Below are 13,204 nucleotides of genomic sequence, written 5' to 3' on the forward strand. Positions count from 1 at the left end.
CACCCACACACCCCCCCCAAAAAAAAAAAAAAAAAAAAAAAAAAAAAAACCCACCTATGGCCTCATAGAGACCTTCAACAGCAGGGCAAGTATCTCGCAGCCGACAATCGAGTAGGGGTAGATGATTTTCAGAGTTAGAGGCACATGGTGCACTTGAAAAGTTGAGATGATAAGTACCTCATGTCCATGAAAAGCAATTAAGCATGAAGAGGTAAGTACTGACAACCCTCCCCTTGTCCAAATTTTTTCTTTAAGAATATTGCAAAATGCAGTTAAAGACAATGATAATGGTTTATGTTACTAACATTCAGTTGAATTATTTCTTATGTTAATTTTTCCATAACTATCGAATTATCTTCAATATTTAAATAAAAATTATAATTTTATAATTTAAAAAAAAAAAACTATCAAATTGTAAAAAAGAAAAATAATTGAAAATTAATGATACACAACAATATCCCTTCCGATGATATGGTATTAATTTGGATGATCTAGTTTGTAATTTTCCTTCAATTGTTGCAAACTTGATTATCAGACTTATACCGTTATAGATTTATCTAAGCAAACCACCATATTAAATAATATTACACGCTTTTTACTACGGTCTAATTAACATACATATACCAACCCAGTTTGAGTTGGATTGACTCATTGATACCTCCTTAAGTCTCAAGGCTGGGGGTTGGGGGGAGGGGACTAGGGTTCAAGTGTTGCACGGTGCAACTTAGTAAATAAATAAATAAAAATAAAAATAACATAAATACATAGCAATTAAGAGAAGATAATAAAAACTTATTTGCTTTTAAGGGAGTCTCACTGGCAACTCCATTTTTTGAAGCATGCACAAAAGGTTAGAGCCAAATATAGGCCAAATGCAGTTGTCTTACCAAATTTTGATATCCCAATTATGGGAATTAAAAAGGGTTGAGCCAAGTTTTCTTTTATGTTATTCCTTTTGTCAAATCTTAGAACCTTATACTTCCTTCTCTAAAGCAACTAGAGGATGAGTTACCATGTTTAATCAGTCTTGAAATCCGGCCTATCACCTTTAGGGGCCAACGTTTTTTATTATTCCATAGCAGCATGATTATCATCTTATCACTTGACATGGCGCTAATATTAGGTATTTGCTAAGATTGATAAAAGATTTTTCAATTCCTAACGGGACACTTAATAATTGGGTCTTTTTCAATCCTAAACTAAGAAATTATTATGTGATTCAAAGAAAAATAGTCCAATCCTTTTGCATCGAAGACTTCACGCCGGCTAGTCCCAACAGTTCAGTAATTTGTCAGACTAGTTTCCTCTAGGTTGCTTATATATGGCAGATTTGTAAGAGCCATTATAGATGACTTCAAAGAACTCTTCAATGATATACATATTAAATTCATGCTTGTAATCCTCTAAAGTTCGACAAGATCATATGAAAGCATATGGGAATCTCATTGTACATTCCACTACTGTTATGAGTTGGAGCATAGCCCAAACTTCGTTTTTTTATTTACACCTAAAATTTTTAATTTAGCATTTAGAAAACCAAACAAGTTAATCTTTGGGTTTTTTTTTTTTTTTTTTTTTTTTTTTTTTTTAGGGTGGGGTTGTGTAGGTTGGGTCTTTTTGTGTAATCATTATTAAGGAAAATTGTGTCATTCCCTTAAACAGCGCCAATTGAGAAAGTATAAATTTGTATTGTCAATCCAAGATTGAAAACACTTGCACAAAAGGAAGGAGATCAGAGAATATAAGCAAGATTTTAATAAATCATTTATTAGTTTCCTATAAGTCCAAGGTGATTAAAATTCGGTAAGACATCCTAGTGCTTTCAAAGTAAATATTTAGGTTCAAATTTCTCATCCCCCAATTCTTAAATTAAAAAAAGAAAAAAAAAGAAAAAGAAAAAAAAAGAATTCTTAAATTATAAAAAGAATAAAAGAAAAAGAAAAAGAAAGGTTATATCCAACCGTTACCCAAGGTTATAAATCCTATAAGGGAGAGGCTTGGGTGCTTCTTTTTCTTCTTCTTCTTCTTAAGCATTTAAAAATGACCACTATCTTACTATAGTTTAGAAGCAAAATTGTTGAGTATTTGAGTACTGGTACTCTATACCAATAATTATAGGTTATTTAATATATATATATATATATGACTTAAGAGAAAACAGACCCTTTTATACTATAAGATTGGATTAGGAGACCTCATGAACTGTTATATAGCATTGTTTTAGGCAAGAAAATCTTAGAACATTCATCCCCAAAAAATATGAAAAAACCTTAGAGCCAAGCCTACGAACAAAACCAGTCCATTTTAAGCATGGTTATGCGAAATGGTTTTCAAAGAACATCCTAACAACCTAAAATTCTTTCATTTGATGTTGGTAGCACCCGCATTCAGTAGCACTGTAAAAGGTCATAATCATATTCGAGGGAGAGAGACATTATTATCATTTTTATTTAGTTTCTTTCTCGTTCAAGATGATGCACTTTTCCAACTCTGATCGAATGCTTTTATTGATCACCAAACCATAGCTTAATTTCTAGTATGGTTATACCATTAAGCCACGCATTTAAGGCTTAAGTTTATGCTTCAAAAATTTGTAATCCTAGCAAGTAGCAACCACGTTTTCCTCTAATTATCACTTCATTTCATGAGAACATAAGACAGCCTAGTTTCCCTTAATGCTTGACTTACCCGAACTCTTGACACTAGACAATAGAATTTTGGAGAAAATCCTCACTAGACAGACAATATAAGAAAATTATACACTCAACATTACACATTCATTGAACATGTATGTACTTCCGCCACAGCTGAATGAAGGATTTGTCTCCATAATCAGAAAATTCAGAGACATCATGCCTACTTTACCTAAGGCCTGGTTGTCAAAGTACATTCAAAAAACTGAAGCACTGGTAAACTCTTTTCTTTTTTTTTTCTTTTTTGACAAGTTGAAGCACTGGTAAACTCTGATCTGCTGGTTAATCCCAGCTGACCTTATGGTCCAACTTCTGAATAGCATATGAAGGAAGTGAACTAGCCATATATAGGGCTTCTTGATCCAAAATGCATAATCAAATTTTTCTATGCATGGTATGGCAAGCAATTAAGGGAATATGTGACATAATTCTATACAGCCTAAAGAATAAGCAATTTTTCTATTGATACACAGAAATACTTCAAGATTCAATTTTTATTTATCTAAGTGAAGTGGGAGATGTGGTATCAGAGAGAATCGTAAAGTTAAAAAATCCAAAACCTTAGGAAAACATAAAACATCTTCTAAAGGAAGAACCTAATGTTAATAGTTAGAGAACAATTGTCAAAATTGGTTGCTGGTTTCTGCTACACTCTATATCAAATCAAAAACCAAATCCGAAATCAATGATACTTCACCAAAATACAAAATTTACCCTCTATTGCAATCATCACAACCATCTAGACTTGCATTGATTTTGCTTTTGTTAAATTACCGATTGTCCCAAAAGTTTAAACTATTAAGAAATAGTGAATATAATCATTTTATTACAAAAAAAAAAAATGTACCCTCTATTGCAATCATTATCATCATCATCATCATCTAAAGGCAATGCAATCCTCATTTTCTTAGTCGGAGCCTCGAATTCCGGGCTCACCAATACAAAGTAAGAGCAACCACATCAGTGGGTGCAAAAGATTTCGTCTATTTTATACAAAAAAACATACTTTTTCTATTTTGCACAACCAATTTTACAAAACACCCATATCAGTCCATCTTTTATACACTATATTTTATATAAATAATATTTTTATATTCTTTTATTAATATTATTTTACCTACCAGTTTTTTTTTCCAATACTTCCTTTTCTTTCTTTTTCCTTTTCTGTGCCATTTCCTCTTTCTTTTTCTTCCTCTTCTTTCTTCTTCTTTCTCTCATAGTCAAAACCCAGAAGCACTAGAGCAAGAACTCCAGCAACACCACAACCATCACAAGCACCACAACGCCTCTCCAATCCACCGATCTTCATCAACCCACAAAACTGATCTCCATCAACACCGATCTCCAACAACCCATCATAAGCACTCCATCAACATCGATCTCTATTAAAACCGATCTCCATCAACACCGATCTCCGTCAACCCATCACCGATCTCCATCAACACCGATCCAAATCGTCTCTCCAATCCACGATCCACAATCATCGATCACCGATCCAACGATTTTGTTTTAGTGGTTGATTTTGTGGTTGATTTTTGATGTTTGTAGTTGATTTTTGATTTTGTGTCTGTAGGAGTATGTGTATCAACTAGCCGATCTAGCAACTAGCCGATGGAAAGGTTAGGTTAAGCTTTGACCAGTCTAGGTTAAGATCACCCCTAGAAACATATGATCCCAGGTTTAGATCCCCATTAGATCTACACCAACAAATCTAGCAGTTCCATCTTAGAGATAGATCTGCATCCTAGTGTAGCACATTCAGACCTCTAGCACCCTTTCCCAAGTCTAGAAGAGATTTAGGACTAGAGCTCCAAGGTGTCCAGACCAGATCCCAAGTTAGCACACCCTGCTACACAGCTAGACAAGATTCAATTGTTGATGAGGAAGAAGACAACAGGAGTCAGAAATGTCAAAAACCTCCATCACCAACAGGTAGTGATATGGTGAACCCATATCAACAGGAACCCCAAGATCCGTTTCAGCCAGAACCTGAAATAGATTATGAATTCAAGGTTATCAGGAAAGAATTCACTCCTGATATGGATGCCCTAGGCAAGGAATTTGAGTCAGAAGAGAACAGACTCAAAAGAGAAGCCTATAGAGCCAACTATACCCTTGAACAAAAGAAAGAAGTTCTCAAAAATTGGAGAACATTCATGAAAGAGATATCCAGTAATGTCCCTTTCTTTGAATACTTTGAGAACCACTTTGAGTGGCACAAGAAGTCTTGTGTTCTCACCAAAACCAATTGGACCAAACCCCCTAGCAAGGACGCTAATGGCAAACCCAAACCCCCAGAAGTTGTTAGATCTCATCATTCACCTCAGAAAGCCATAGTCTTCAACCACCGTGGAACAGATCTAGTTGCCTCCCCCTTCAAAACCCCTACCACTCAGGAAGAAACGGTAGTGAAGAAGGTTATAGAGCAAAACAACTACACCAACCAGTGTTTAGGTGTCATAGGAAAGCAGCTTGATAGGATAGAAGACAAGGTAGATAGCAAGGCCGCTCCCTAACCAGGAAGCCCTAACAAACCTGTCAAGGTCATAGAGAAACCTCTAGTCAAGCTCCCCACATCTAAGCAACCCAACCTTAGATCTAAAGATAAAACAGCCTTAGAAATAGTCAACCAAAAGCTTGAAGAACTAGTGAAGAAGGAACCAGTTACCCCTCCACCAGTTAGTACTTCAACTAGTGTTGATCCTCGTCTAGAAACTAGATTACAGGTTTTAGACGTCCTTACAACTTCTAGCAGTTCTAGCAGAACCTCCTCAGATAATGAAAAGGAGATAGAACACATAGAAAACCAGTTCAGGAACTTAGAGGTAAAAAGGCTTACCCATCCAAAGGTAACCCCTACTAGCCTAACTAGGAATTAGTATTCCAGACCTACACCCCCCAACCTCCAGTATGAGGAAAGGAATGTTAGTAACCAATTCTCAGTCTCTTTAGATAAACTCTATGAATGGAACATAGATGGCTTGTCTGAACAGGAAATCCTGAATAAACTCCAGCATATGACCATGGTAGCCAACAACTACCTCAGTGAAGGACAACCCCATACTGATGTCATAGAGCTCATTTCCTTAGGATTCACGGGTAAACTCCTCTAATGGTGGAACAATTGCCTAACAGAAGAGTCTAAGGAAGATATCAGGCATGCTGTCCAGAAAGATAAGGAAGGTCTCCCCATCTTTGATACCAACTTAGGTAGAGGTATTCTCGATGGAGTCAATACCCTGATCTACACTATCATGAAACACTTCGTAGGAAAACCCAGCAACATCACATCTAGGATTTACAACCAGTTGAGTAACCTTAGATGTAAAACCCTTGGTGACATTAGGTGGTACGAAGATGTGTTTACTACTAGAGTCATGCACAGAAGTGATTGCAACTCTCCATCTTGGAAGGAGAATTCATCAATAGTTTACCTACCCTTTTTGGAGAAAAGGTCAAGGAAACCCTGTGTAATCCCTTAGGTGTCATAGATTATGATAACCTAACTTATGGAGACATCTCTAGCACCATTCGAAGTGAAGGAATGAAGATGTGCAGAGATCTCAAAATCCAGAGTAAAGCCAACAAAGGAAAAACCAAGTATGAAGTAGGAAACTTCTGTATGCAGTATGGCCTACCTTCCATCCTTCCCAAAAGGAAATCCAAATACAAAGGCAAAGAAACCTTTGAGCATCCTCATTGGAAGAAAACTTCATCCAAGTATTATAGAAAGCAAAAGCACAGCAAAGATGATTTCTATAAGAAAGGAAAGTCCAAATCCACAGGCAAGTTTATACCTAAAGTATCAGGAAAATGCTTCAACTGTGGAAAGAGAGGTCATTTTAGAAAAGAATGTAAAACTAAGGCCAAAACCCTTATCAATACCCTCATTAGTGACCAAGCAGGTAAAGATGAAATCTTTAAGCTCCTAGAACTTAACCACTCAGACAGTGAATCTTCTAGTAGTGAGATTCGTCAGATTTACCAGTCATCCTCTGAACCCTCTAGAGCTTCTTCTAGCACCTCTAGTGGCCCAGATGAACCCATAGCTTGCATGGATAGTTGTTGTAGGAACAAAACCCTTAACGTTCTTTCTAAGAAAGAAGAACTCCTCTTAGATCTCATAGAACAGATCGAAGACCCAGTCATCAAAGCCCAGAAGCTTATAGAGTTCAAGAGAACCTTAGTTAAGGAAACCAGTAAGCCCGAAACTAAGCTTCAAGAACCCAAAGTTGATTTGGAACAAATCTACAAAATATTTACCAAATCCAAGAAGGACCTTACAGTCAACGACCTTCAAAAGGAAATCAAGAAAACTAAGTCTGAGGTTAGAACCCTTAAGCAGGAACTTACCATCCTTAAGGTTGATCACAATTTCCTTGATCAAAGACTAAAGAATCTGGAAAGTACTTCTCATCCAGGCAATGAGGAAGGAACCTCATATCAGAACCCTTTTGATGAAGAAGTTGAAGATACAATTAATCCAACTGCTGATATGGTTCAAGAACAAGACCCAGTCCTATCCAATGACAAGTTCTTAGTAACCATTAGTAGGATTAACTTTCAGAAATGGCATTCCAAAGTCAGGATTGTTATCAGCAAAGAGTTTGAATTCGAGACCATTGCCTTAATGGATTCAGGTGCTGATCTCAACTGCATTCAGGAAAGAATCATTCCCACTAAGTACTTCAGAAAGACCAAAGAAATGTTAATTTCTGCAAGTGGTGGTAAAATGCAGATTGAATTCAAAATACCCAAAGCCCATGCGTGCTAAGACAACGCATGTTTCAAAACTACATTTGTCCTTATGAAAAACATGACAGATAAAGTGATATTAGGAAATCCCTTTATGTGTCTGTTGTACCCTTTCACTACGAATAGTGAAGGAATCACTACCCATCCTTTTGGCAAACCTGTTAAGTTTCAATTTCTTAAAAGCCCTGAGCCTAGATATATTAGCACTCTCTAGGATTTAGCTGTCTCTAAGACCCTTAACCTTATCCATGCCAAAACTCACCAACTTAGTTACCTCCAGGATGATTTGAAATACAAGAAGGTTGAAGAACAACTAGCTTGTAAAAATACCCAAGAAGAGGTCAGAAAGTTTGAAGAGAAACTTAGACAGGAAGTCTGTTCTGATCTACCAACAGCCTTCTGGCATAGGAAGCGGCACGAAGTTGCTCTCCCTTATGTCAAAGATTTCCACGAAAAGAACATCCCAACCAAAGCTCGACTTATCCAAATGAACCAAGAACTTATGGATACTTGCAGAGCAGAAATTGAGGATCTCCTTAGAAAAGGAATCATCAGAAAATCTAGGTCCCCTTGGTCATGTTCAGCCTTTTATGTCCAGAAAAATGCTGAAATAGAAAGAGGTGTCCCTAGACTAGTCATAAATTACAAGCCCCTTAACAAAGTCTTAGAATGGATTAGATATCCTATCCCAAACAAAAAAGACTTAGTTAACAGGCTTAGCAAAGCAGTGGTTTTTAGTAAGTTTGACATGAAGAGTGGTTTTTGGCAGATACAAATCACAGAGTCTGATAGGTATAAGACAGCCTTCACCACACCCTTTGGCCATTACGAATGGAATGTAATGCCCTTTAGACTTAAAAATGCACCTTCTGAATTCCAGAACATCATGAATGAGATTTTTAATCCATTCTCCAGTCACATCATTATGTACATTGATGATGTACTCATCTTCTCAGAAACCCTGAACCAACACTGTAAACACTTGAGAACATTTTTTAATACTATCAAGTTCAATGGTCTTGTGATTTCAGCCCCAAAAATTAAACTTTTCCAAACCAAAGTTCGATTCTTAGGCTTTGATATCCACCATGGTGTCATCAAACCCATAGATAGAGCTATCCAGTTTGCTGATAAGTTTCTAGATGAAATCCTAAACAAAACTCAGCTTCAAAGGTTTCTAGGATCTCTTAATTACATAGCTGATTTCTATTAGAATCTCAAGCAACAATGCAAACCCCTTTTTGATAGACTTCGAGCTAATCCTCCCCCTTGGACTCCAAACCATACTACCATTGTCCAAGCAACCAAAAAATATGTCAAGTCTCTCCCTTGTTTAAGAATTCCATCAGATAATTCCTTCAAGATTTTCCAGACTGATGCCTCTAACATTGGCTATGGTGGCATTCTCCTCCAATGTGCTAGTCCCACTTCCCCTGAACAAATTGTCTGTTTTTATTCAAGAATTTGGACTCTCACACAACTTAATTATAGTACTATTAAAAAAGAAATTTTATCTATAGTACTATGGATTTCAAAATTTCAAAGTGATCTTTTGAATCAAAAATTTTTGCTAAGGATTGGTTGTAAATCTGCAAAACATGTTTTAGAAAAAGATGTTCAAAACATTGCATCAAAACAGATTTTTGCACGATGGCAAGCCATCCTTTCAATTTTCGACTTTGACATTGAATTCATCAAAGGAACTCAAAACAGTATCCCTGACTTCCTAACCCGTGAATTCTTGCAGAATCCAAACCAAGATGTTCGGGAGAAAACACATACAACCACAACCCCCAAAGCTCCCTAAACAGCAAACTGCCTCCAATACCAGCCAGGCAAGAACCCATCCCCTATACCTGTAACTCCCCCTCTATATACACGGTTACTATAGCTCGTGAATAAATATACAAGATTATACAAGATTTTGAAAGCACTGATATGGAGCAATTTTGAGACAAAATGTGTAAAAGTAGTGCCTTTTTCTATTATACAAAATTTTGCATCCACTGATGTGGATGCTCTAAAGATCTTTCTTTTAAGGGAAAATTCAATTTCTTCAAATCCAAGGGCTCGTAGTTTCGAATCAAAACGAAGCCTCCCATTATCGCCGGCCCTACATTATCATCATGATAATCGAAAACCATCTCCTCTGATTTCAATCCGACGAGTACTAGCTCCTCCTTCCGAAGCTTCCCGCCGAATAGTTCATTGACGGTGATTGCTTCGGCGGCAGCGCTAGATCCGAGTTCATTACCTAAAGGCAAGCCTTTCTCTTAGGGAAAGAGAAAGTCCTACCAATCGGATTCTGAGCATGTTCATGACCTCGATGGCAGCGATTCAGGCACAATAGGAGAGAGGATCGCAGCTGAGTTTTTCTGCGATGTCGCCAAATATTTGCATGATGGCGATCTCTCCGGGGCGGACAGAGGAGTCAACAAAGAGGGATATGAAGTCTTCGAGACCGTCAACGGCGCAGCCGAGGAAGTCGTAGCTAGGGCCGAGGTTGGCCACAGTGGCAGGAGCGAAGGTTTTGACGGAGGTGAATACGGGTTTGGGTTCAAGTTCGGGTATGTGGGTGGGTCTTGAATTCGAAATAGAGAGGTTGCAGTTGCAGCGTAAAAAGTTGAGTTTGAGAGTGGGTGAGATAAGATTCAATGTAGAAGGAGGTTGATACCAAAGAGCCATGGCTTTGTTTTGCAAGCGTTTTGCTTTGCTTTAGCTTAGCACACAAACACTGTGATTGGGAGAGTGAGAGAGGCTTTGGATCAATGTCTAGGTGCTACTATTTTTTTTTTTTTTTTTTTTTGAAGAACAAAAAAATTGCTTGATATTGTGAAAATTCCCAACATTCTTCTCCATTTTTTACTACTAATTTTTAGCATTAGCCATTTATATACTACATTATGCATAAATTGTCATAATATAGCGTGAGATCAAGTGTGAAACTTATGCAATTAAGACAAGCTATTGGAAGTTTTGTTTTGGTTTTAAAAAAATGATAAGCAATCGGTTGACTAAGTTTTATAGTAGGAAACTTTTAAACGGGGGAAACTTTTAAACGGTATTAAGTTTCTTTGTACTTAGAGAGCAAATTCGATATATTCTGAAATTTTTTGGTAATATCTTGTATTAGCCAAAACCTTTACCATAGATTAATCTAGTAATTTAGGGTATGTTTAAATGGAGAGAGAGTTTCTCCTTGGTTTCTGTCTCTCTCTCTTCCTTATCTCTATTTTGATGGTTCTATCCCAAATATAAATAATTTTTTTTAAATGTCTCTTTTAATGATCAGATCATTATGGATTTGAACAAAATAGAAATGGAATCAAACATTGGTTTAAAGGGCAAGGTCTCTAACCTTGGTACAAAAGGAAAACAACTCCAAATTTTTAGCCTTAGAATTGTAAGAGCATTGGCATTAAGTGTGCCAAATGCCAAATTTTTGGCATTCGACACACCAAACATCAAAATCTTAGCTTGATGAAGTCTTTCAAATCTCAAAAAATTTTCCAACATACTATAGTATCGTTCTATCAATAGAACAGCACTATAGCAAAATCTCAAAATTTTTATTGCTTTTTTATTCACCCTAGTGGGCCCTCTCTCTTTCTCATTTATTGTTTATTCTCTCACTCTCTCTTCTCCTCTCACATGTATGCATTTTAATAATTGTATATATTATTTTGATGTATAGAATTAAAGAATAAAAGATGTGATGTATGACAAATTGTAAAATGGTATGTTAAAATAATAAAGTAATCTTTTTGACGTGTTAAAATGACATTTTTAGAACATCTAATGTTGATGCTTACAAAAGAGAGGGTACTAATATTTGAACAAATACATTTGTGTAGACCATCAAACACTTAGAGCAATACAAGCTGAAGTATATACTATAACAATCAAAATGATTTCTACATGCAAAAGCTATTTGAATTTCATAACCCGTTGTACCTATATCTTCCTTGAAAATTAGTGATATAATTAGGACAAATTAAAATTGTTAGTGAACTGAAATCTCGCAGTCATGCCTCTGCTGAAAACTGTCCATTTGAGTTCTCCTAGATTCATCTTCTTTCACACGACTATTTGATAGCATTTCCTCACGTTTTCTTTTTGACTTGCTTTTGTACACGTCTTCCTTTTCATCAGCAAATGATAGGAATGTCCGCACACGTGCTGAATGTGAGCCGGCACCTCTAGAAGGATCGGATTCTTCAGGAATTCCATGCCGGCTGAACTGGCATAACATCAAGCAAAAGTATATAAGAAGAGCAAGAAAACATGCTGCCCCACAGATGAGAAATAGCCCCCAGAAGCTTTCTAATTGAAGCTCATCTGATTCAATAGTTGTTGCCTCGGAACCACAAGATTTCCTCGACAACCACTTGTCATGGATCCTCTGGAGTTCACCATTCTCTGATAGGGTGAGTATGGCGGTAGACAGGTCCAAGGCTAAAGGGGAGTCTCTTGGAAATGCCTTAATAAGAACACAAAAACAATAAAATCAATTGAACTAAACAAATGCATTTAAGAAGATTATATTGGTATCAATATTGACTGTCAAAAATAATGAGCACAGGATATACTGAAAAATTCCCACAGACATGCGCCAGTTAAATTATGGTTTCTGAGAAGATTGATGATGTGTTATTAGAAAACTCAAGCAAAGATATAGTTCAATGGCCACGAATATCGGTTTTTGTGTTCTATTTCAAATGCTTTATACTGAAACAAAACTGAGGGTCAGGATATGGCCAACCTTTCAAAGAAAACATCTTATATTCAAAGCAATCATTCATTAGCTTCTCTTAAAGAGAAGTATGACACCAGCTCTAAGTGCAATTATTTCAATGGTAAATATACTTGAAACTCTTGTACTTAAACCCAACCTTGGAACTTCTTTGGTTTATAGTTCATCTAGAAGCCATTCTTATTTCTTTGCTTCCAAATAAATCCATATTCTTTTTTGTTTACCCCATCTCTGTGTAAAGAATATGGTTCTATCCACCTTGATACTGTCACATAAAATATTCTATATATATATATTTTTAATTTTAACTGTCAGTGCTTTGGTTACTTATCAATTCACTTCTGTGCTAACTAACCTGCACACACATCAACCTTCAAGCATTGAGAATCCAGCTAAAATTTTACACAAGTTTCTATTACAGGCCATGTAATTTGAAAGATAATAAAATCAACTGGATGAGCATGTGTAGAAATGACAACTAAATTAATCAACATGTTGAGATACTTACAAATCCCCACCCGCTTTTGGTGAACTCTTGACCTCTAATTTTAAACTTGCAGTGATCTGACAGGAAGAGCTCTATATATGGCTGTTCATCAACCACAGCAGCAACAGTTCTGTTCTCAAGGGCAACAGCATATTCTTCCGGTGAGCCAAGAGCAACTAGTCTAGATTTTGGGATGTTGAGTTCCTCCATCAAATAGTTTTCAGCAAAAGATCCTACTTGGAATCCTATCCGTTCATTGCTAGTCACCAAGGAATCAATTCCTGTGATGGGGGAGGAAAGCTGTTGCACTGTGAGTATTGATGTCAGGCTTGCTGTATAGCTTGAGTTGATTATGAGAACCACAAAAAGCCAGATGATAATCACAACACGACCAAGTGTGCTCACTGTATTTTCTCCTGGAAATTTGAAGAATCCAGAGTTGGCACTATTGGGTAAGGTACTATTAAGATCCAGTAAAGTAATATATTGTAGACTGTCAAAATGGAAATACTTACT

At 36.6% G+C, this 13,204-nt stretch overlaps 2 pseudogenes; both read right to left on the bottom strand.

The window, feature by feature from the left end:
• Positions 1-10,133, bottom strand: part of LOC112033123 (homoserine kinase-like) — a 38,522-nt pseudogene extending 28,389 nt beyond the window's left edge.
• A 1,089-nt stretch (positions 10,134-11,222) lies between these two features.
• LOC112010596 (glutamate receptor 3.2-like) overlaps positions 11,223-13,204 on the bottom strand; it is a 5,206-nt pseudogene continuing 3,224 nt past the window's right edge.

This window comes from Quercus suber, unplaced genomic scaffold (assembly GCF_002906115.3).
Source record: "Quercus suber isolate HL8 unplaced genomic scaffold, Cork oak 2.0 scaffold_831, whole genome shotgun sequence".
Classification (NCBI taxonomy): domain Eukaryota; kingdom Viridiplantae; phylum Streptophyta; class Magnoliopsida; order Fagales; family Fagaceae; genus Quercus; species Quercus suber.